This window comes from Elaeis guineensis, chromosome 11 (assembly GCF_000442705.2).
Source record: "Elaeis guineensis isolate ETL-2024a chromosome 11, EG11, whole genome shotgun sequence".
NCBI lineage: Eukaryota > Viridiplantae > Streptophyta > Magnoliopsida > Arecales > Arecaceae > Elaeis > Elaeis guineensis.
The window spans coordinates 96,899,862-96,923,704 of NC_026003.2; positions in this window are offsets into that span (position 1 = coordinate 96,899,862).

Sequence of the window (23,843 nt, forward strand, 5' to 3'; positions counted from 1 at the left end):
GACACGGATTGGAGGGCTGAGATTGGATCTTGTGGGGGCAGAGTCACAGAGAATCATCTATCTATGACCGTTTGATCGTTGATTGGATAGGAAGGGTTGGGTATTTGGGGTGATCTATCTGGAGGGGTCCACAGTGCATCGATTGGGCGATACGGATTGGTCAGCCGCAGTAGGGAACCGGGGGACTCCCGGCCAGTATTGGTGGGAGGACTGACTCAGGCATTTTTTTTTTTTTTTTTTTTTTTTTTTTTTTTGGTAGAAGACTGACTCAGGCATTTTGCACGGGAATTGTTTCATGGGCTGCGGGATTTGGTGTCAGTCTGGGTCACCTCATGGGCGGAGAAAGAACGGTCCGGTGATAAAGATCTACAGAATTGGAATATAGTTAAAAAAAGGAGTATTCTACCGCCACACAAATGTAAAAGTATAGCAACTTGCACGTACACAACTATCCGACAGGAACAACTTATTTATCGAGTAAAATAATAAGCTAGCACTATTATTATGAAAAATTTGCTCTTTAGTATGGAGATGTTTTTTTTTTTTAGTAGCACGTATAAGAATTAGCACTGATTCAATTAAACTAGTCTAGCCAAACCGATCCATCTAAAAGCTCGATGGATGCTATCTGTAACAAGGGAGGCAGCCGTCTCCTTACCATCTTGAATGCGAGCATAACGAAATCATCAGTAAGAGAAGCGATCTGTCACAGAACGATCATAAATATCCGAAACTGTCATTTAACTACGTCGATGAGGACAAAGACAAGTGCAGCTGTTGCTCTTTTCTCTTTATTCCTGTCCTCTTATTCTATTTGAGGGCATTACTAGCATATCTAAGCTTGATTGACCTCTACTACCAACCTTCTCGTCATCCTCTACCTATTGACCACCAGAACTCCTTTTTTTCCCTCTGCTTTGTTTCAATCTCTTCCTCTCCTGTGCATAGTCATCATTATTCTGGATTTCTTCATCTTTGAGTACCTCTATCACTGCACTCTTTGCTCTCTCGATCAATGGCCACGACCGTTGTACATAACCCAATCCCCTCAATGCCACTATTCTCATAGCTGCACTCCACCAGTGGGTCACTCGAACACTAGTTTTCTTCCTCTTGTTCCACCGTTATCGTTTCAAACTACAACGTTTTCTTGGCATGGCCACTACTACCTTCCTTTGGCTTCTTGACGTCTGTTGTGCTTGCATCAAGTTTCATCATCGGATTAACTCCCTCTTTATTTCCCTTGCTTGCCTTCTTGTTCCACCACTACTCTACCATCATTTATCTCCTCCCTCTCTTAGATTTTCACCAGCTCACCCTATCGTTGTGTGCCAAAAGACCCTATCCTTTCACCTTTTCTATCAATAATATATTAAAATAGATAAAATAATAATTACAATTTACGGTCCAATAATTCAAATTTTAAAGGAGTAATGGCTTCCGCATTCAAACATCATCACATTGCCAACCAAAAAGTATTGTTGCGAATAAAGGTTCGGCTCGTCACATGAGGTATTGTCCATTTTGATCCATGAGCCTTATGATTTTATCTTTTAAAAAACGTCTCACATGGAAAAAAAAAAATTTCTCATAAGTATGAGTCCCCCTTGACTAACAATCGATGTGAGACTATTGGTGTCCTCCACATTATTAGAACTATAATAGAGCTCTCTAGTCAAGAAAGACTCCGATGTGTATAGTCCGAAGAGCCCCACGGTCAGTCAAAGCAGACCTCGGCCCCAGAGAACCAAGACGGACCTCGATCTCTATCTAGCGCATCATTGTTGCGGACAAAGGCTCAGCTCGTCGCGTAAGGTATTGTCCGCTCTAGTGCATGGACCTCACGATTTTGCCCTTTAAAAAGTGTCTCATATGGAAAGAATTTATTTCTTCCTTATAAGTATGAGTCCCTTTTGACTCACAACCGATATGGAACTATTGATGCCCTCCACATTATTAGAATCACAACAAATATATTTCGAGAAATACAACATCCACTACATATATATATATATATATATAAGACAGAGTCCTATAAAGTCCTACAATCATGCAAGACAACAACTTATCAATAATATACTAAAATAGATAAAATAATAATTACAATTTACGATCTAGTAATTCAAATTTTAAAGCAGTCATGGGTTCCATATTCAAACAACTCCATTCACATGATAAATATATTTCTACATAAATAGTATAAAATGAGTTCTATAAAATTTTAAAGTTATCCTGATTTAGCTAACTAGATCTCCGCTCTAGTCTCATAATCCGACCTCTAGCCATTTATTTTTATGCCTTAAACTCTAAAAAAATATAAAACTTAAAAGAATGAGCTAATAGCCCAATAAATAACCAAAGCTAATCAAAGGAATCAAGCAAGAGTAATAATATACATATTTGGTATCATAACTAGTGCAGTAGTACAATTTTTATAAATATAACTCCAATATACTGCAATATAGATATAACTTTCTAAATCAATAACTTACATATGATTTAAGAGCATTTTAGAATTCAATATCAAAACCAAAATGTTTATACCAAAATTTTTAAAAATATCTTATGATCATATATTTTCAAAAGTATTTTATCAACTGATCTGTATATGTAACTACTGCCACATATAATTTCTGTAACATAATTTAAGAAATCGCATGTAACTCTTATAGAGTAGATCCAAAGCACCGCACTTAACCCCTATGAAGTTAGTCTATACTATCAGATTTTAGAATAGTCAATGCCAAATACTGATGTATAAACCCCATTCGGTGTGGTCAAATACATGGATAGATTGAGAGTTTAATACTTGTGCATAAATTTAATCTATATATGTAGGTTTACAATATACAATTTTGGCTCAATATATATAGTCCATAATTTTGAATAATCATCAAAATTTCAATCATCAATACATAAACATGATTTTCCAAATTGATACATTTATATTTATCAACATATAAATTCCAAAGATCCATACCAAAGTTTTCAAAATTCGACTAATTGAAAATCATTCTAACAAAACTTATAATTATCGGATTACAGAAACATCATGAATGCTCAAAAGCTCAAAATACAATAAATTCAGACTTCTTGCTTGATCTAATTTTAACAGTAAAACAAACAAATAAAATAATTTTTAGAGTATTTGAAAATAATTAATTTATGATACATTCCCAAATTGTATTCATTTATTATTTTGTATATTTGCTTTGATTAGGTGAATTGTTACTTATATTACAAATATCCACTACTAAGTTAACCAAATACTTCACTTTGATCCATGGAAACCTAATAATCTCAAAATCACTCACACATCTCAAATCAGTGTCATGCTACTATTCTCTTAAAATTTATAAAATTCTTCAAAACTCTAAAGTTCCAATTTCTACCTAATTATCATTCTCTCCACATCAGTCTCATTCCATGATTGACCAACTAGTTAACAACTTCTAGTTAAGTCTATTCCAGAGCGAGAAAGTCTGATGAGTGAGAAAAAAAATTAAAAGCTAGAGTTTCTCCTGAACCCTCTGTAAGAGGGTTAGGGAGCCTCGCAAAAATAGGAAGAGATGAAAAAGGGAAGCTCTCAAGGGGTTTCTTCTACCGAAGAAGCCTCAAAGGAGGAACGGGAGAAGAGTCATCGAGAAAGAGAAGATCAGAGTTCGGTTGGACCTAGAAGCAGTGCAACGGTGGATTCTGGACGTTCTTGGACACAAGTGGTATAAGGATCAAGACGTTTCTGATAGGAGATGATCAGAGCAATGGTGAAAGACATAGTTATGCTTAGGGAGAGATTCACCATGGTTATTGCTTTCTCCAAGGAGGATATGAGTCACGCCTACTTGAGGTTGAAGTCTACCTAGTTGGAAAAGTTTTTGGATAAGGGTTTTCCACTAGATTTTGTATAGAAGAAACTTAAAATGAGGTGGAATGTTGCTGGAGAGTTTCAAATGTCACCTTTATCGGAGGGTATTTTGGTGTTCTGGTTTTCCTTAGAGGAGGATAAAAATAAGATGCTGGAAGGGGGTCCTTGATTCCTTGTAGGGCAACTTTTGGCTCTAAAAGCTTGGCATCCTAATTTCAAACCTAGCCGTGATGGCATCTGACAGGCTAGGATTTGGATTAGAATGCCTAATCTTCCATTGGAATTATGGGATGGTGACAAAATTATGCACATAACGACGACAGCAGGGAAGCCTTTGTTCCTTGATGAGTGGACAGAATCCTCTACAAGACTTGGTTTTGCAAGGATATGTGTCCTAATAGACACCCAGTAAACTATTTGTCTTGGAGTGAACGTATTGGTCAGTGATGAAATTATTTAGCAAGAGTTCATATGTGAGGATTTGCTTGAAATATGTTATATATATGGTAGAATTACTAATGATTCTGAGACCTGTGAATGCTTTAAAGTACTAAAGGAACAAAGAGAGAAGCCGTCTATGGACCACGGATTAGGGCTTCCAGGGTTCCTTTAGCAAATCCAATTCTGGGAGGTTCTGGGAGGTCTACTTTCCCTGTGCACAATGATGGTCCTTTGAGGGGGTCATGGATGAAACAGAAAAAGGCAATAAAGGGACTGAATTTGCATAAGAAAAAATCTCCTGAAAAGAAAATGGAGCAGATAGGAGGCTCAAAGTTTGCACCATTGATGTACGAAGCAGAGGATGTGGTGCAATCGATGCAAATCAGCTCTTCTTCATCGACAAAGGCAGAATCATCTAGGTCTGGAGCTACGAAGGAGAAATGCAAAAGATTGCCATCCAAAGCTATGTCTAAGAGTTCATCTCTAGGCTCTGAATTGCCTCCTCAAAATAAGGTGATTGTCAGGGAGGAAGGAGTATCTATAAATGAATCTAACAAACAACTGGTATTGTATAGCCCGAATAATTCTCAAGATAAATTTGTTAAGGGGGTATGGAGGCCTGTGGCACCAAAGGCAACTGCTCCTAGTATGGCAGTGCAAGTGGATAAGAACAGGTCAACATAAGGATAGTTAGAAGCAGTGCTTCAACATCAACAATCTTCGAATGAGGGGTCAGATACTCATGAATTTTATGTTTCTAAATTACAGATGATATTGACTCAGCCTGAAAGGTAGGAGGTTGGTCCATTACCATAGAGTGAAGTAGTGGATCAGCTTCCTGTTGTGTCTGTATGTGGTTGCTCCTAATTATAGCTACATCAAAAGGCTTTTAAGGCTTTTGGAGGGATTCCTCTTCAACCCATTACTAATGTGAATTCTTGCCTGAAATTGTAAGGGGCTGCTAAACCTCCTTTTGAGAATTATGTTAAAAATATGATGAGGTAGTTTGGTCCAAGTATTGTTTATTTTTTTAAAATCCGACTAGCTGAAGCTACGTTGGATAGATTTCAAAGACTGTTGGGCCTCGTTAGGGTGTTCATATGATCCCTTCGATATGATTGTCTGGTGGGATTGTGGTGGTCTGAAAACTTGGGTTAGAAAAAATTGATTTCTTTTACTCTAATAAGCAAACTGCTTTGGCATTATTACTCCTTCTGGTACTACTTGGTTGTTGGGGGCAGTATATGGTGGTACTTATGGTTTTGAATGAAGGCAGCTATGGAATCAAATATTAACAATTCAAACTTTGACATTGCCTTTTATTATTATTGGGGATTTCAATTATATTGTTGGGCCAAAGAATAAGAAAGGAGGTAAACCTTTTAAACTAAAAAGAAAAATTAAAGAATTCAGGGAATTTTTAAGACAATCTAGTCTTGTTGATTTGGGATATCAGAGGCCATCTTTTACTTGGTGCAACAACAAACTTGGTCAGGCTCAAATTTGGGAAAGATTAGACTGAACCTTCGTATCTGAGGATTAGATGAATATGTTTTCTGAATCTAGGGTTCAATATTTGACAAGCTTTGCTTTTGATCACTGACCTTTGCTTCTTATAGTCTCTAATAGGAGGAGGGGGGATTTTGTTCTGTTCAGATTTGAAAAAATATAGTTGTATGAAGAGGATATTTGGGAATGTGTGTAGCAAGCTTAGGGGTATTCTAGAAATGATTCACCAGCTATTAAGTTATCCAAACTTCTCCAACAAACAAAGGAGGCTGTTTGGATATGGAAAGGATTGCTGGAAAATTCATTTAAGAGGGGCTGAGAATTGAACCAATAGATTATGGTTTTACAACAAGAAGAGGAATTAAAAGGAGGATTATTTGATCAGTAGTGCATGCATTTGCTCTTACTGTTAAGATAATACAAGTGCAATTTGCATTGTCAGGAGGTTTTTTGGAGGCAAAAATCTAGGTTAGCTTGGATCAAAGATAGTGATGCTAATTCTACTTTCTTCCATCGGTCCACAATTTTGAGAAGGAGACAAAATAGAATAACTTATATTTTGGGCTTGCAGGGGATAATGGAGGAGGATGAGGAAAGAATTAGAAATATTTTTTTGTTCAATTTTAAAACAAGCGGCAAGCTCAAGTGGAAGTTGAAGAGTTTGAACTTGGGATGGCAAATACAACCCTATCTATGGAAAAGAACATGGATTTGATTAAGGCGGTATCGGATGAAGAAATAATTAATGTTATTAAGAAAATAAACTCCGATAAGCCCCGGGACCAGATGGTTTTCAACTCTTCTTTTTTCAGTATTTTTGGAGTATTATTGAGAGGGAGGTGATTGAAGCAATCAACTACGTATTGCTTGCCTATATGTTGGAAGAATACATTCATTACTCTTGTTCCCAAGAAACAAAATCCAACTAATGTTAATGACTATAGATCAATTAGTTTGTGTAACACAGTGTATAAAATTATAGCAAAGATATTGACTAATCGAGTGAAGCCAATCCTATCAATTCTTATATCTAGTGAGCAAGGTGCCTTTGTGCCTGGATGGAACATTGGGGAGAATATTCTTGTTAGATAGAAAATTATGCACTTTCTTATGCAAACCCAAGGCACAAGAGTCTAATGGCTCTTAAAATCGATATAGAGAAGGCTTATGATAGAGTCCATTGGCCTTATTTGCTTAAAATATTGACATATTTTAGTTTCCATTCCCGCTTTATTAGTTGGGTCTCTACTTGTATTATGGATTTTTGCATTGCTATTTTGGTGAATGGGACTCCCACAGATTGGATTCAGCCAGCCAGGGGTTTAAGATAGGGATGCCTCCTTTCTCCTTATCTTTACATCTTGAGCTCGAAAATATTATCTAAGATGTTTGCTTAGGCAGTTCAATAGAATCTCTTAAGGCCTTATAAGGTGGGAGTAAATGGACCTCATTTGTCTCATATTTTTTATGTAGATGATGCTTTACTTATAGTGAGAGCAACAACAAAAGACTGTATTTGTATAACGGCAATTTTGGAGACTTATTGTTCAATATTGGGATAAGCTGTTAATGAACACAAATCTTATATTATTTTTAGTCCCTCAACACAGAGGAGGATAAGAAGATGTATATGTAACATACTGCATATGACTGAGAAGAGGACATGTTGGAGGTATTTAGGAGTACCATTGTCCAAAGATCGGCTAATTGTGTCAAACTTTAATTTTTTATTAAAAGCAAATACTAAAAGAATTGAAAGTTGAACATGGAAGCATATCTTTACTGGGAGATTAACTTTGCTGCAATCAGTCTTATCCTCTTTACCTCTCTATTGTTTGGCATCCATACATGTCGTAATTGCTATTTTAGAGAGGATTGAGAAAGGGTTTAAAGCCTTTTTATGGGGCATTTAGTGGATCATAGGAAGCTGCATCTCATCTCATGGGAAAAAATTTGCTCTCCAAAGCAATGTGGTGGGCTTGGATTATCTTTGCTTGTTCAGAGAAAGAAAGCTTTTTTGGAAAAAATGGTTGTTCAGTTGATTTTAAATCCAGATTCCTTGTGGCTAGGCTAGTCATTGCCAAGTATAAATTTCAAAAAACCTGACATAATCATACTAAACCACCGAGGAGTTCAACTATATAAATAGGATTGTTAAGCAAGGTCTTAAAGTTTAGTTTCAGTTTAGTTGGGCAATTGGGTCTGGAATGGACATTAATGTTATGCATGATACATGGATTTCTCCTGTGCCATTGGCTATATCTCTATTAGTCCTTAATATGGATGTTGCTTGTGAGCAATGGAAGGTTCAGGATTTGATAACATCAGATAGATAATGGAATGATACTATATTGTCAAAACTGTTACATATGGAATTAAAAAATAAAATGGAAGCAATTCCTTTACCCTTGAGAGATTGGAAGGATAAGATATAGTGGGAACCTACAGCAACTAATAAGGTGAGGTTGAAAGATGTTAATGTATTGCTGTACCAAAATTCAGGAAGTAGTCATAATGGCTATTTTAAGAAACTATGGTAGCTTCAGGTCCCTCTCAGAGTGAAAATATTTTGATGGAAACTGATATGGAGAAGGTTGCCAATAAAAGAATTACTATGTCATTTCAATATTATTCCAGCAGAATAGATTTATTGTGGGCAGTGTGTTAATATGGTGAAAAATTTCAGCATATACTTACTAATTGTGCTTATGCTAAAGATTGTTAGGAGACTTTTAACAATTTTATAGGCTTAAATTTATATCTGACTTCTCTACAGCATATTGAGCAGATTATTTTTGATTTTTAGCTTGACAGTGGAAGGAGGCAACTGCTTGTTTGTATGGTGTGGGCTATATTGAAAGCTCGTAATCAAAGGCTATTTTATTATGTAATATCTCCTCCTTCCCAAACTCTTAGGGATGCCATGTATAATTTATCAAATTTTGTGAGACAAGGATATTCAATGCAACTTGGGGCATGCCATTGAAGTGGGGAGCTAATGTTTCAGCTCCGCTGGAACTTATGATTCCAAAGTTGGTGGGTTGACTTCCTCCTCCAATGGGTGTCCTAAAGCTGAATTTTGATGCTTTCATTACTTTTGATGATTTGGCAGCTGCCTACATTATTCGGGATCATTATGGGAAACTAGTGAGAGTAGGAGGCAAGAAATTGCCATCCTCTTTTGTTTCTCATGCTGTAATGGTGGCTGTGTGGATGGGATGCAGGATTGCTATTCATGAGCTCTATGTATCAGACCTATGGATGGAGGATAACTCTTGGACGGTGGTCCAATGATTGAACCAAAAATCTAAAATAGATAAATTGCTTCATCCTTTATTGTAGGATTTGAATGCTTGGAGGCACACCCTTCAAACTTTTCAGGTCACTCATATATTCTGGAAAGCTAATAGAGCTACTAATTACCTAGCTAATAGAACTAGGAGTATGGAATTTGATATTGGCCCAACTGATCACTTATAGTCTGAGTTTATGGATATTCTTTCGTCTGATTACAGGGGCACTCTTTTTGAACGATGATGATGCTGATCGTTATGTTTAGACGATATTCTTCCACTTTATGATGCATCTTGGTCCTATTTTTCTAGATCAACTATGTTGGCCATGCCATAAGTTGAAATGTTGGGAGCAAATAAATTATTGTTGGGCCTGTGTCAGCTCTGAGTTCAATAATTACAATATTTTATTTTGTTCTTTTATGGTTTTTGTGCTTTGATACCTATGTGCAGCTTCTTTCCTGCAAGCTGATTTATCCTAAAAAAAATCCTTTCTTGACATGTTAGATAACTGAGGGAAAGAATCTATTAAATTACAATCATGGACAGCATTTTTCTATTTGTGCGTTGGTTCTGATTGTTGACATTATCTTCCTGAAGGATATCAGGAGGATACCGCTAGAGCCACCTGTGGAGAGTTTTGCTAAGTTTCAATCTAGGCTAGTATTAGATTAATCTACTATAGGGGCTGATCTTTGTCTCACACAACTGACTTTGCTTTGTCTTCTATGGAACAGACTTTTTTAATAATTGTTTCACTTAGTCTCCAGCAATACCTCTCTGCTCATATTTTTTAGGAGCATGTTATCAGTGTACTGCTGCTTTCTTCCTCTATATATTATACTGTCCACCTATCTCTTTAACCATTCTTCATGCTTATACCTTTTGCTCACCTGCCTGCTAGAAGTAATTTTAAATTGTCAAGCAACTGGTCCTTTCTCTGTACAAATCAACATGTCATATTCTTTAATTTTTGATGGTCTATTTCTTATATTATATTGGGTTTTCTCTGTTTTGGTTGGGCCATTTTTTTGGTGTTGCCTCTATGTTTGGTTGGCTTATTTTTTTGGGCTGTAAATAGTATATGCTTCTTGACCTTTCTTTAATATATTCAGATTTATCAAAAAAAAAAAACAACTTCTAGTTAAAATTTCAAATAGAAATATTGAGCCATTTAGGGGTTAAAAATCTCAGATTAGAATATTATAAAATCTATCCACCCTAGATTAACATCAATTTTGCATAATATTTCTTTTTCCTCTAATTCATCCCTATATCATCTTTCCAAAATTTCAAAAATTACATCATCTCTAAGCCTAAACCATCCTAGATTAGTCCTAAGATCTGAAAAATTAGGTTCAAAAAAGGAAGTTAGGTTAGTTTCAATAGATTGATGCCCTAGCTTCGAGATTCCTTCTCTAATTTTTTCTCTAATTCCATAAAGAAAGAAAAGGATGAAGGATGGGATGTAAAATCACTAAATCATGGGAGGTGGAGAAAAATAGGAAAGGAAAAGATTTTTAGGATCTATTTTCTTTCTCCAAAATACTACAAAGAAAGAAGGATAAATGAGAAGAAAAGAGACTTACCAACTTTGAAAGGAAGAAGGAAAGAGACACAGATAGTGTCGGATATCCATGAAATTTCGAGAGGAGATATAGATATAAAAGGATGTGAGGAGAAAAAATAGGGAGATAAAGATTGAGAAAGAAAGAAAGAGATTCAGAGCAAGAGATTAGAGAGAACAAGAGAGTAAATGGTGGGTTTTAATCACCGATAAAAAGATCAAAATAGATGATGCTTTATCTCCCTCACAAAGCTCACTCTCTAAATCTCGCAATTATGATTCTTCTCTTTCTTTTTTTTCACTTAGGATCACATACTGGTGCTAAAAAAGATCCCATGGGTCCACTTCACCGAATCCTCATGTGGCACGTGCGATCCCATCTTGTCCAAATAAATGGGCCTTAGGCCTAGGGTCTCATATCCTCCATCTCTTAATTCAATTTTTTAAACTCAAAATTTATATGTTGAAGTTCGAAGATAATCATAACATACTATCCTTTATTCTTGCAACTTCTAAGATTTACTATTTCATGATATTTATTTTTATCATATATATTCTATTATCAATGTATGAATGCAAGTATTAATCATTTCCTTTCCTTAATATCCTTCTAGATGCCACTTTGACCTCATTCTAGATTATGTTGTAAAGCATTAACTTAGAAATTATGTAATATCAACTAAAGATACTTGTTCATATATCAAGCCCATTGGTCATAATCATCACTTAAATATTCTTCAAAATATACATAAATACTTAACTAAATTTAAAAATTTTCAATGCTACAATTAAGAGTTTGTCAGACTATTGAGTCATCTAGCATATACATTCCATTTCAAATGAAACTCAATTGCTAAGAAATTAAGCAAGATGCAAATGCACATTTTATGTAATAATAAATTATACCTTTTTGTTAGCACCAACTCATTCTTTTTTTTTTCTATATCAATTCTCTCTTAATGAGGACTTCGCATTTGAATGAAGCATCTATCTATGTCTTCTTACCTTCACGATGCAATATAGTATATTCATTTATCTATCTCCGATGCTTATTCCTTAATAAATTATATTCCCATCTTAGCTATTGGTGCTCTGCTTGCAAATCTTTGTAGCTAGCATCCACACTTTATCAGAGTAATTTACATCTTTAACCTCTAAGTTTAATCTTCTCTTAATGATATTGAGAGCATAAATATCAGCATTCTCTTCTAGTATTATTCTATACCACTAAGGCTCGATCATCATACAACTTCATGGGGTTGACCCTCTTTACTTGCCATCATATCTATTTATGACCTATGGTGCTGTCCTTAGATTTGTTCGGGCTGCATATTGGTTCAAGTGATCCTAGCTTTCTTATTGCCCCTTCTAGAAGTACCTTTGAAGATAACTATCTCTATTTCTTGCAATTACTATTATAGAAAATCAATTACCTATATAAAATGACTATTATTATATACATGAAACTATACTTCAATTAGATTATTAACATATACAAAATGATTATCTTGTTCTAGATTGATCATTAAAGAATCATATATAAAAATTTTTTACATAGCATGAGTTATAATTCTACTACACTTTCACTACGCTCCTCTAATTCACTCATTCCACTAAGCATTAAATACGAAAATCATTCTAATTACTTAAATAACAACTATAAATGATATCCAACATGTTAACGGAATATCATCATATGAATACTTTTTCAATACTATACTCATTGTCTTTATAACAACAACGATATTATTCCCAATTTATGCTGAAACATCATTAGGAGTCCATTACAAAATTTCAAATAAATCAAAAGGTAGGTTATTAACTATTTATAATATTATAAGTAGAGATTATATCTTAGTGGTGAATAACTACCCCGCCTACGCTCCACATGTATCTTATTTCTAGGAAAATGCCTATAACAAAATATATGTTTTTGATATTGCTTGTATCACAATCCCTAATAATTATAAACTCAAATCCTAATATCATTCAAATCACAGTCTTAGTGATCATAACTTAGACTTTCGATATCATTATAAGTATCATACCCCCAATCAAAAGTCACATATTGAGGAATGCAACAATTCACTGCACACATATAAGATAAAGTCCCACAAGTATGCAAGAAGATAACCTATCAATAATATACTAAAATAGATAAAATAATAATCATAATTTATGATCCAATAATTCAGATTATAATATGTTCATGGCTTCCATATTTAGGGGACTCTATTCATATAATTTATATATTTTTATATAAAGTGGTATAAAGAGGGTTCTACAAAATTTTAAAGATTAATTTGATATAACTAATTGGATCTTTTGATTATAATATGTTCATGGCTTCCATATTTAGAGGATTCTATTCATATAATTTATATATTTTTATATAAAATGGTATAAAGAGGGTTCTACAAAATTTTAAAGATTAATTTGATATAACTGATTAGATCTTCACTCTAGTCTCACAATCCAACCTCTACCATCCCTTTTTATGCCTTGAGCTCTCTAAAGACATATAAATAAAAAAAATGAGTTAATAGCCCTATAAGCAACCAAAACATAATCCAAGGAAACATGCAAGTGTAATAATACAAATACTTGATACTGTAACTGGTTTAGCAACATAATATTTATAATTTAAGTCATACATATAACCCCAATGTACTGTAACATGAACATAACTTTCTAAATTAGTAACTTGTATGTGATCTAAGAGCATTTCAGAAAGCAATACCAAAATCTAAATAATTATATCAAAGTTTTTAGAAATATCTTATGATAATATATTTTAAAAATATTCTATCAACTCATCAGTCTATATAACTATGGCCATATATAAGCCCTATAACAAGATCCAAAATACCGCATCTAACCCCTTCGGAGTAGATCCAAAGCACCATACTTAATCCATACAAAGTAAGTCCATAGTATTCTAGAATAGTCAATGCCACATGCTAATGTATAACCCTCATTTGGTAGGGCCGAAAATATAGATTGACTGAGAGTTCAATACTTATATACAAATCCAATTTATGCAATCATTATTGTCACATATGTAGGTTTACAATATATAATTTTGGCTCAATATATGTAGTCCATAATAATGAATAATTATCAAAATTTCATTCATCAACACATAAACATGATTTTGCAATTCAATACATTCTACATTTATAAATAGACAAATTCCAAAGACTCATGATAAATTTTTCAAAATTTGATTAATTAGAAATTATTCTAACAAAATTTATAATTATCAAATTGTAGGAATACCGTGAATACTCAAAGGCTCAAAATACAATAAATTCATATTTTACATTTAATCCAATTTTAACAATATAACAAATAAATAATACAAATTTTAGAATATTTAACCATAATTAATTTATGATTCATTCCCAAACTATATTTATTTATTATTTTATATAATTATTTTGATTAGATGAGGGTTACTTACCTTGTAAATATCCTCTAGTAAATTAACAAAACACTTCATTTGGATGAATAATCTCAAATTTCACACATATCTTAAATCAATGCCATGGTACTATTCTCTAAAAATTTATAAAATTTTTTAGAATTCCAAAATTCTAATTTTTATCTAACTATCATTCTTTTCACATTAGTTCGATTCTATAATTTATTTATCCTAACTAATCACATTAAAAAAAATTCCAAATATTGCAGTTAGTCAACTAGTTAACAACTTTTAATTAAAATTTCATATAAAAATACTAATCTATTTAGTAGTTAAAAATATTGGATTAAAACATAATAGAATTTATCCATCCTAGATTAACATCAATTTCACATAACATATTTTTTTTTCTAATTCATCTCTATCTCACCTTTCCAAAATTTCAAAAGTCACACCACTTCTAACCCTAAACCATTCTAGACTAATCCTAAGTTATGAAAAATTAGATTCAAAGAAGGGATTTGGGTTTTTGATATTAAGCTTCAATGGATTGATGTCCTAGTCTTGAGATTCGTTCTCTGATTTTTTTCTCTAATCCTACAAAGAAAGAAAGAGATGAGGGATAGGATATAGAGAGATAAGCAGTGGGAGGAGAAAAATCAGAGAGGAAAAAGGTTTTTAGGACCTATTTCCTTTCTCCAAAGTACTACAAAAATATAAAGATTAATAAAAGGAAAAAAATACTTACCAAGCTTAAAAGGAAGAAGGAAAGAGGCATGGATAGCATTGGATATCAATGAAATTAAGAGGGGAGATTTAGACATGGAAGGGAAGAGATGTGAGGGGAAAAATAGGGAGATAAAGATTAAAAAAGAAAAGAAAAAATTTAGTGAGGGATTGGAGAGAATGAGAGAGAAAATGGTGGGGGATTTTAGTCCCGATGAAGAAGATCAAAATAGGTGATACTTTGTCTCTTCCACAAAGCTTGCCCTCTAAACCTCAAAATCATGATTCTTCTCTTTCTTATTTTGGGGTTAGGATCACAGGTGAATATTGAGAAAGATACCACAAATCCGTTGCATATGATTTTATGTGGCATGAGGATCCAGTCCGATCTAAATAAATAGATCTTGAGTCTAGATCTTATAGACATTATCACTACGAACTTTCTGAGCTTCACCATATCTTTCTACCTCATTCTTGGACCATTAACTACCCTCTCATGTTTTAGTTTATTAATTTCTCCTATCCCCTCTGAGACCCTTATCTGCTAGGTAATCTTCCATCTAACCCCAAACAATCCTCTTCTCTCTAATTGTTTTTATTTATTTCTAATCTAGTTAGCTTAATTTCATTTAGGAGAATGATTCTCTAGGAAAAGAAGATTAATATGTAGAGTTTTATACTAGCCACTTGATTGAGGTAAAACCTTAACCTTCTTATTTAATGATGATTAACTTCGAATAGAGTTAGGTTAAAAAGAATACATAGGATTATCATTAATTTAGGAGATAAAAATACTAAAAAGATTAGAATTTAAAATCTAATAAATAATTAATTAAATTAATTATGATTGTGAAGCAATTGATTATTAATGAGTTAGTTCCTTTATTTTATGAGCAAAATTAATTTTTATGATTACGATGAGTCCTAATATTAAACTGAATGAATAATTTTGGTATATATTTGGATTGATTGGCACATCTTGTTCAGATTTTGGTTATCAATAGAAGTAAAAATTTATTTATATGCTTCCTTATATGATTCTACATTTTGGTATGCTTATGATTGTTGCAAAGGAAAATAAACTTGATTACATTTCACATATTGTAATGTAAGCATATTGAATATATAAAACTAATGTAACTTGTAAAATTTGATAATTGATGGTAGCAATACTTGATAATATTTTATATAATATAGTTTAAACATAATAGATGCATGAACTTGATACAAATGAGAATTGTATAATTTGATGGTTGGTGGTGATGATGGACTAATTATATTTGTTGTTGCCCTATTATAGATAGAAATTTAGCATTGTCGTTATCCCATCATGAGTTAAAAAAATAACATTATGATTACTTGATCATGAGCTAAAAATATGATTATAAATAGTTCAAAATCAAAACTAACTTAAAATACTTGATATGCACTCCTGATGTGAATGGATGAGTGTGGACCATAGACTAATCTTCTTAATATCATTACTTTTTCATTGAATAGAAATATAGCATGATGTTGTCTTGTCATAAGCTCGAAATATAGCATTATCATTGCTCCATTATAGGCTGAAAATGTGGCACCATCTTTGCCTCACCATGGGCTAAAAATATGACCATGATGAGCTCGAAGCCAAATTCAAACTCAATTATATTGTTAACAAATATATGCTGAATGGATCCTCGATAAGAATTATAAATATGAATGAATAATTTAATGAATATATAAAGTTATTAATTTTCTTACATGATTATTATTGTTATCCCTTATTATAAAAGATAAATGAATTCAAGTGCTAGTTGTTTGGCATTTTTCATGTGTTGATCTCTTTATCTTATTCTAATTGTTGCACTTGTTATCAAATAATTTATTCATTATATATCTATATGGAGGGGAGATTCTTGTTAATGCATCATATATTTAATTTCTCTTTTTAGAGTTTGATCCATACATAAATACAATGTAAGAAGTATTAAAATTTTAGCTATTTAATCTCTATTATTTAAATATTTGATGCTTCTTTTTTTTTTTTTTAGGAATGTGGATCATAAGGATTATTCATTTACTAAACAACAAGATCCTCAATATTTATCCAAAGATAAAATTCCAACCAACATGCAGACCAGAAGAAATCAACATGGCCCAGATGTTTATAAGCCCACGGCCCAAAGAAGAGAAAGCCGCATGGTCTAGCACAGCTCACATAGATTTTCAAGGAGCTTTGGTGGGCGTGCGGATTCAAATGGTGGCATGGGCGAGTGGGCTTCATATGGGTCCGAACGAGCGCATGAGCTGGATTCTGTGCTGGCGCTCAAAAGATTTGAATTCATGCGTCTTAGTGTGTGGGATCGAGCAGAGAAATTCAAACCTGATTAGCACAAACCTGATTATGGGCAGTGACAAAAATTCAAGAGTCCTATGCATTTTGGACTCTTATCTCCTAATCTATTTCTAACTCCCTTTAGCCTATTTAAACCAAGGATCATATGGGACGGCATATGGCTGATTGTGATCAGTTTGAGACATCCAAAATCAGAGGAGAAGGTGTCAGAAAAAGAAAAGAAAAGGAGGGGAGTGCACAGGATGAAAGGAGGGGCATGAGGAATGTTTCATCCTTTCTTTCTTACAATAATCAAGTGTTGGTTGTTAGGACATCCTTTCTCCATCTCTTGTTCATGTTTAGACATGAATGTCTCTTCTTCTCTTTGTCCAAAAGTTGGACAAAATTTTACATCTCTATTGTAGAGATTTGATACATGAATTTTAGGAAGAAAAGAGAAGAAAAATTCTTCTCATGATCTCTAACATAGAGATCAAGATCCTCATACCTCTTCTTCTTTCTAAGAGTATCTTGAGAGAAAAGAAGATTTTCAGCCATCAAGATATGATCTCTGTAAGGAAGCTAGCACCTTGGTGAGATCAAAAAGTTTTTGATCAGATCAGAGTCTCGTATGATATTCGTAGAGGCTGGATACTTGTGCGGCTACAAGGGACCTTCGGAAGACATCTATGATCATCAGTTCTAGTAAAGATTGATCCATGCTAAGGTATGTTTTAATTTATTTTTTTTATTTGATTTCTGTATCTAATCTTATCTCACATATGATGATCCTGTTTATGATTTGAAGATTTGATCTTATGCATACTTAGATTAAATTAGATTTAATCTGAAAAATTTTAAATTCTGCTGCATACTTATTTTAAAAAATTTTGCATGCATGAAATCATAAAAATCTAACAGTGATATTAGAGCCATGTCATATGCATGAGATTAAGATTTAGATCTGAAATCTGTAGAAAAAAATTTTAGATCTGAAAGTTTTTGATGTCATTTTGACATACGGTTATCTTGGCATAACTTGTTATGCTGAATAATTTTTTTAGAATGATATTAAAATTTTTAATTAAATTAAAATTTTAGATCTAATTTTTTACAGCATATATGCGATATAGTTTTGCTATTTAGATCTAAAAATAGTTTCAAGATTTTTTTGATTCATATATATGATATATGAAAGAATGTTTAGGCTGAAATTTATTTCTATGATCTAAACTTATTTATATATATGATATATATTTGTATACATGATCTAAAATTATTTTGAGATCAAAATTTACTCTTCATGCATAGAATTTAGATCTAAAAATTTTGATTTAAGATCTGAAATTAGTGTTTGTGTATGAGAGATTGATCATGGGTAGATCAAATTAGGTCATGTAATTGGATTACATTAAAAATTTTTAATTTGATCATATTGGATCTAAATCAATTTAGTAGTTGATTAAATCAAGCAAGTGTTGATTAGGATAAATCAATAGAGCTTAAGATCATACAATTATTGTTGATCGAATCGATTGATACCCATATGTTGAATTGATTAACCCAAGGACCTAATTGATTTTATGGATCGAATCTGATTCACTTAAGCTAACCTATTCGGATCAATTGTCCAATTGGTGTCTAAGAAAAGCAACGGGAGGGACCCCCACCAATCTCTACTTACTGGCCAATTTGAAAGATTGAGTCTCAAATATAGTTCTTGATGGTTTGATTTAGCCCATGCCAATTACATCAATCATGTGATGACTGATTAGATGAGATTTAAATCCAAATCTCTCCATAAATATTAAGTCCAAGATCTTCCACCATTATAGATGTGCGGACGTGCTTCCGACATTGATTGTTTTTGGCTGTCACAATGGTTCAGTTGCATCGAAAATATGCAACCACTCTATTACAAAGAATTGCTCCATGATAAAGATGGAGTTGGATCCAATAACTGTTAGATGAGGAACCTAATGATGGCTTTGCACCAGATTATGAATGGTGGGTCAGACTTAACTAAAGAGTGTGGCAATAACTGTTAATGAGCCCATATGACTTCGAGATCAATGACTACAACATGCTTAAAGAAGCATCTGAGCAAAGAGTTATCCATGCATCGGTGTTTATTCGTGTTATCAATAACTGTTAGGTGAGGTGCATGCATTGGTGGGACTGTAGCATCCACTAAAAATCCAATTGTCACGTTAGGATTTTATTTTTCCATCCAAAGAGTGTAGGAGATCTGATAAAATAGTGAGTCTCTTTTTGCATCTAAAAATTTTTAGAGTAAATTATAAAAATAAGTATAAATATCTAATTAGAATCTTTGCTCTTGCTATTTATTATGTCAGCTTCTAACCCTCTAGCTTGAATCCTAGATATCAACCGATTAATCAAAATGATTACATAGACTGGCTCACAAAAACTTAAGAATTTTCTTAATTTTAAAAAATTAAGCAATATTCTCTATCAGATTGTTCTAATATTAAAACTCATCCAACCCATAGTCAACGAGCTATACTTGATGAGTGGATGGACAATGTCAATAAAGATAGGTGCTATATTTGAAGTCTATATTAGATGAACTCCAATGCATGCATGAGCATATGTTCACTGCCAATGACATATTGATTCATCTATAAGTGTTGTGAGATGATCAGAGTTGTACAACACATCTGATGTATGATGGACAGTCAATCTATGATCGTTATTGATAATGATCGAGGATATTAAGGAGTTGAAAGGCTCGACATGACCATGCATGAGGAATTGCTTGTGGATTTGATTCTGTGATCCCTGATTAGTTTATATAGATAGTTTATTGTGAACTACCATATGAAAGACCATTATGGCACTTTATCTGAATTGGTCAAAGTGTTGATAACAAAGAAATCTTGAAAGAATTCAGAGATAAATACCTGGAGACCTAAAGAAATAAAGACACACCTAGAGTAGGTATGTCAAAATTGCTTAATACTATCCTTATGATTTTTTCTTCTTCCATTGAGTTATGGACTCTAGTGTAGAGTCGATGGGAAGGTGGAGGGCTGAGGAAGTAACCCTTAAATTGACTATAGGACAATAGTTGCTGCTATCGCCATAGATATCTATCTTTTACGATTATCTTTGGATTTATTTTTAGAGACAGTCTTATCAATTGCATGATGATGCATCTGTGAACTTAATTGAGCAAGCAGTAAATACCATTGGATCTGAGAGATCCAAAATTGAGATAAATTAAAGTATATGTGAAACCTATGGCTAAGTCATATTGGAGAACAAATGATTAACAAACTAAATAAATATGGACTTTTGGCTCATTGACTGTTAAGTCATACCTACTTTGTGCATCATCTCTTTGAAAAAATATGACCAAGCTACTCTTGTAGGACAGAGAAAAAGACCACTAAAATATTTATCTTTGTATATATTTGATGTGTGTAGCCCATATGATATGCTAACCAAAAAATTATCTCTATTGATTACCTTTGCCGATGATCAGTCATGGTATGGGTAATATGAGATATGACATAGTTTCAGATTGGACTTCTCTTAATACATCTCAGCTCAATGAGATAAGAAGGATCATGGGACTGTGTGAGATATGGTCTGATCCATAATGAACTTCACTGATTTATTTATATTTTTTAGAGACATACTTTATTTCTATGAAATTGGATTCTCTCTAAACTTTTTTTACATACCGTATAAGATATGGTATGGTGAGAACTGAATCTTGATTATTTCGAGATCCAAGATGTCAGTCTGTGTTAGGACAGTAAGTAGATATGTTAGAGGATAGGTTTATAAAGCTCATCCTAAAAGAGTTTGAGATACTACTTTTTGATAGATCACAATATGATAGTGACCCGACATGCTATCTTCTTGAAAAATTATTTAACCAAGATGTAGTGAGAGAAAAGTTAAGCTCTAAGAGAATATCTCTGAAGAGCAGCGAGCCTTGAACCTTAAGAACCTATTCATCATGAGCCAGTAGACATATATTCCTTCTCACCTCGTACACATAGTAGGATCTCCAATCCTCTCAAAAGGTACTTAGGTATGCTTAATAGAAGATGTAGAGAAAGTCATTTCTCATGGAAGATGGAGAGCATAGAGATGATCCAGAATCTACAATGAGATGATATAAGACATCGACTCCAAGAAAGGGATGTGAAATAGATTTCCTAAGAAGAGATTTTCTGAAGATTTCTGTATGGAATAGCTTATGGATTTCACTTCTTGTGATAGAAGATCACAAAGTCTATAATACTCTTAGAGTTGGAATAGTTATCTCGATGATAAGATCAAATTGTTTGATCAGAAAAGAAGAATTATGTATTTTTCAAAAGGGTCAGTGGGAGTGTCCAATACTGACATCGATTAAAATATGGTTGAATATAGATTTCTCCACAAAAGATATAAAGGAGCATCCTAAAGATTTATAGAATTAGATGCAATTGGATGCTTGTATTTTTACAGATAAAGTATAGAGATTGGATGCTGAAAGAGTTTAGCATAGAAATCTCGGAGAAGGATCTGCTATCCTCTTGGGCATAAATGCATGCATATAATGTACTTGAATTGATATAGATAATACTATGAATGTCACAAGTAGATATCAGTTGTATCTAGGTTGTGAGCACTGGATTACTGTGAAAATATCCTTAACTCTTAAGAAGAACTAAGGATATGTTCTTAATTTGGAGGATCAAAGCTAGGAGTGAGAGGATACACCAATTTTGATTTCATGTCTGATATTGATGGTAGAATGTCTACATCATGGGGTGTGTTTCTGTGTTGATATTTTGGAAGGATTTTAAACAATTGATCAATAAAGCTGAGTACACTGTAAATGTCTAGGATGCATTCTGATTTTAATATTAGTTGTAGGATTGGTTGTCATGCCATCAGTGAAGAAAAATGGATAATTCAAAGCATGTATTTTTAAAATTTTATAGGAAATAATAAAAATAAATATTTTAATCTTCTAAATATATCTTAGATCAGATCTAAACTACCATTAAGGATCTATGACATAAAAATTTACATATAAAATTGAAGTAAAATAGAAAACTGCATCAATCACACCGATGTCCTGAATTTGATCTAACTTTAGATTATGTCAGTAGAGTTCAGAACTCATCACCTTTTTACGGATTGATAATCTCCACTACTGGTAAGCATGGTATGAAGCTCTCGCTGATGCGAGCAGCTTCATAAGTATCCGACCTCTAGGATGGTCCACACGAAGCTCTCAGACCGATCAGCTCTCTGCGGGAGTGTAGCTCGCGCAGTCGGCTTCTGATGGCAGATCTAACTTGATCTCCTACTTTCATCATCTCAACCTTTTCGATATCAAGATGGATCAGAGAAGGATGCTGGATGGTGAAAAAATTTAGATAAAGACTTCTTCTCTTTGATTTTTTCTTCACCCAAAAACTAGAACAGTTCTAGATCTCTCACCCAAGAGGAGAACGGTCTCCTCTTTTGTTCACGCCAAGGAGAAGGAAACCCACCCAATCCTCACATCTCAAAGAAGTGTTTTTCACCTATTTTCTCTGGTATCTCATGGTGAAGAGCTCCTTCTTTTGGCACACCAAAATTGTGCTTTTTTTTGATTGTCGCACAAACCAGATAAAATAGGATAAGGGCTGGAGTTTGTTGCAATTCAAACTCTTTTGAATTTCAATTTACTCAACTTTTTCTCACCCTTATCTACCTAAAAGGGACTTATTAAAAAAATTAAACATAAAATCAGTTAGAAAGATCTCTTTTTCTGTACACAATAGATCCCTTCAAAAGCAGCCAACGTGTAGAAGGATATGGATAATGTTTTAAGTTGAAATTCAAACTAATTTGAATTCAAATCAAAACCAACCAATTCCTATTCTTAATAAGCACAAAAGAAGATTATTTTTTGATTTTCTCAATACAAACTGATATTGTACGGTGAGAAAAGGTGTGAGATAATTTAGGTGGCGCAAGAGATAGAGTCTTACTCATTTGGGACTCTAGGGTTTAACCAATTGGATTTCTTTCAAACCAATCTAATTAGACCCAAATAAAATATGGTGAATCTAATCTAATTAGACTCTTATAATTTTAATTAAATTTGATTAAATTAATAAATTAATTGAGCCATAGATCGGATCAAATCAGGATTATTTCTTCCTTATTGATTAGGTCATCTCATAACCTAGTCAGACTTGACCTGATTGAATCAAATTCAATCAGACTTGATCCAGATTTTAATGCTCAATCAAATTGAGCTAATTAATAATCTAATTACTAATTAATTCTCTATTAATGATAGAGTTCAAGTCTAGTGGGACTCTTCAGCAGAATCTCCGTCAAGTGGGACTCTTCACCAGAGTCTCCGTTGATTAGGACTCTTCAGATTAGCCATGTGATCAGAGAGAAACTTCTAATATGTGTGACCCCATAGGTTCGAATCTAAGTCGGTAGCACAGAAATTGATTTTTGTATCAATTGAAGTAACCATCTAGCAATGGTACTCGATGTCCGGATAGGTCGAAAGTATGCTAAGCAATACTCAAGAATCTATTTGAATATAGTTACCGTATAATTCATACTTTTGACCTAAATACTCAAGGTGACCTAGGGTTTAACTGCCAATCCTGATATGGTCATCCACATTGTATTTTAATTTTCAAAATCTATCACATGGAGTA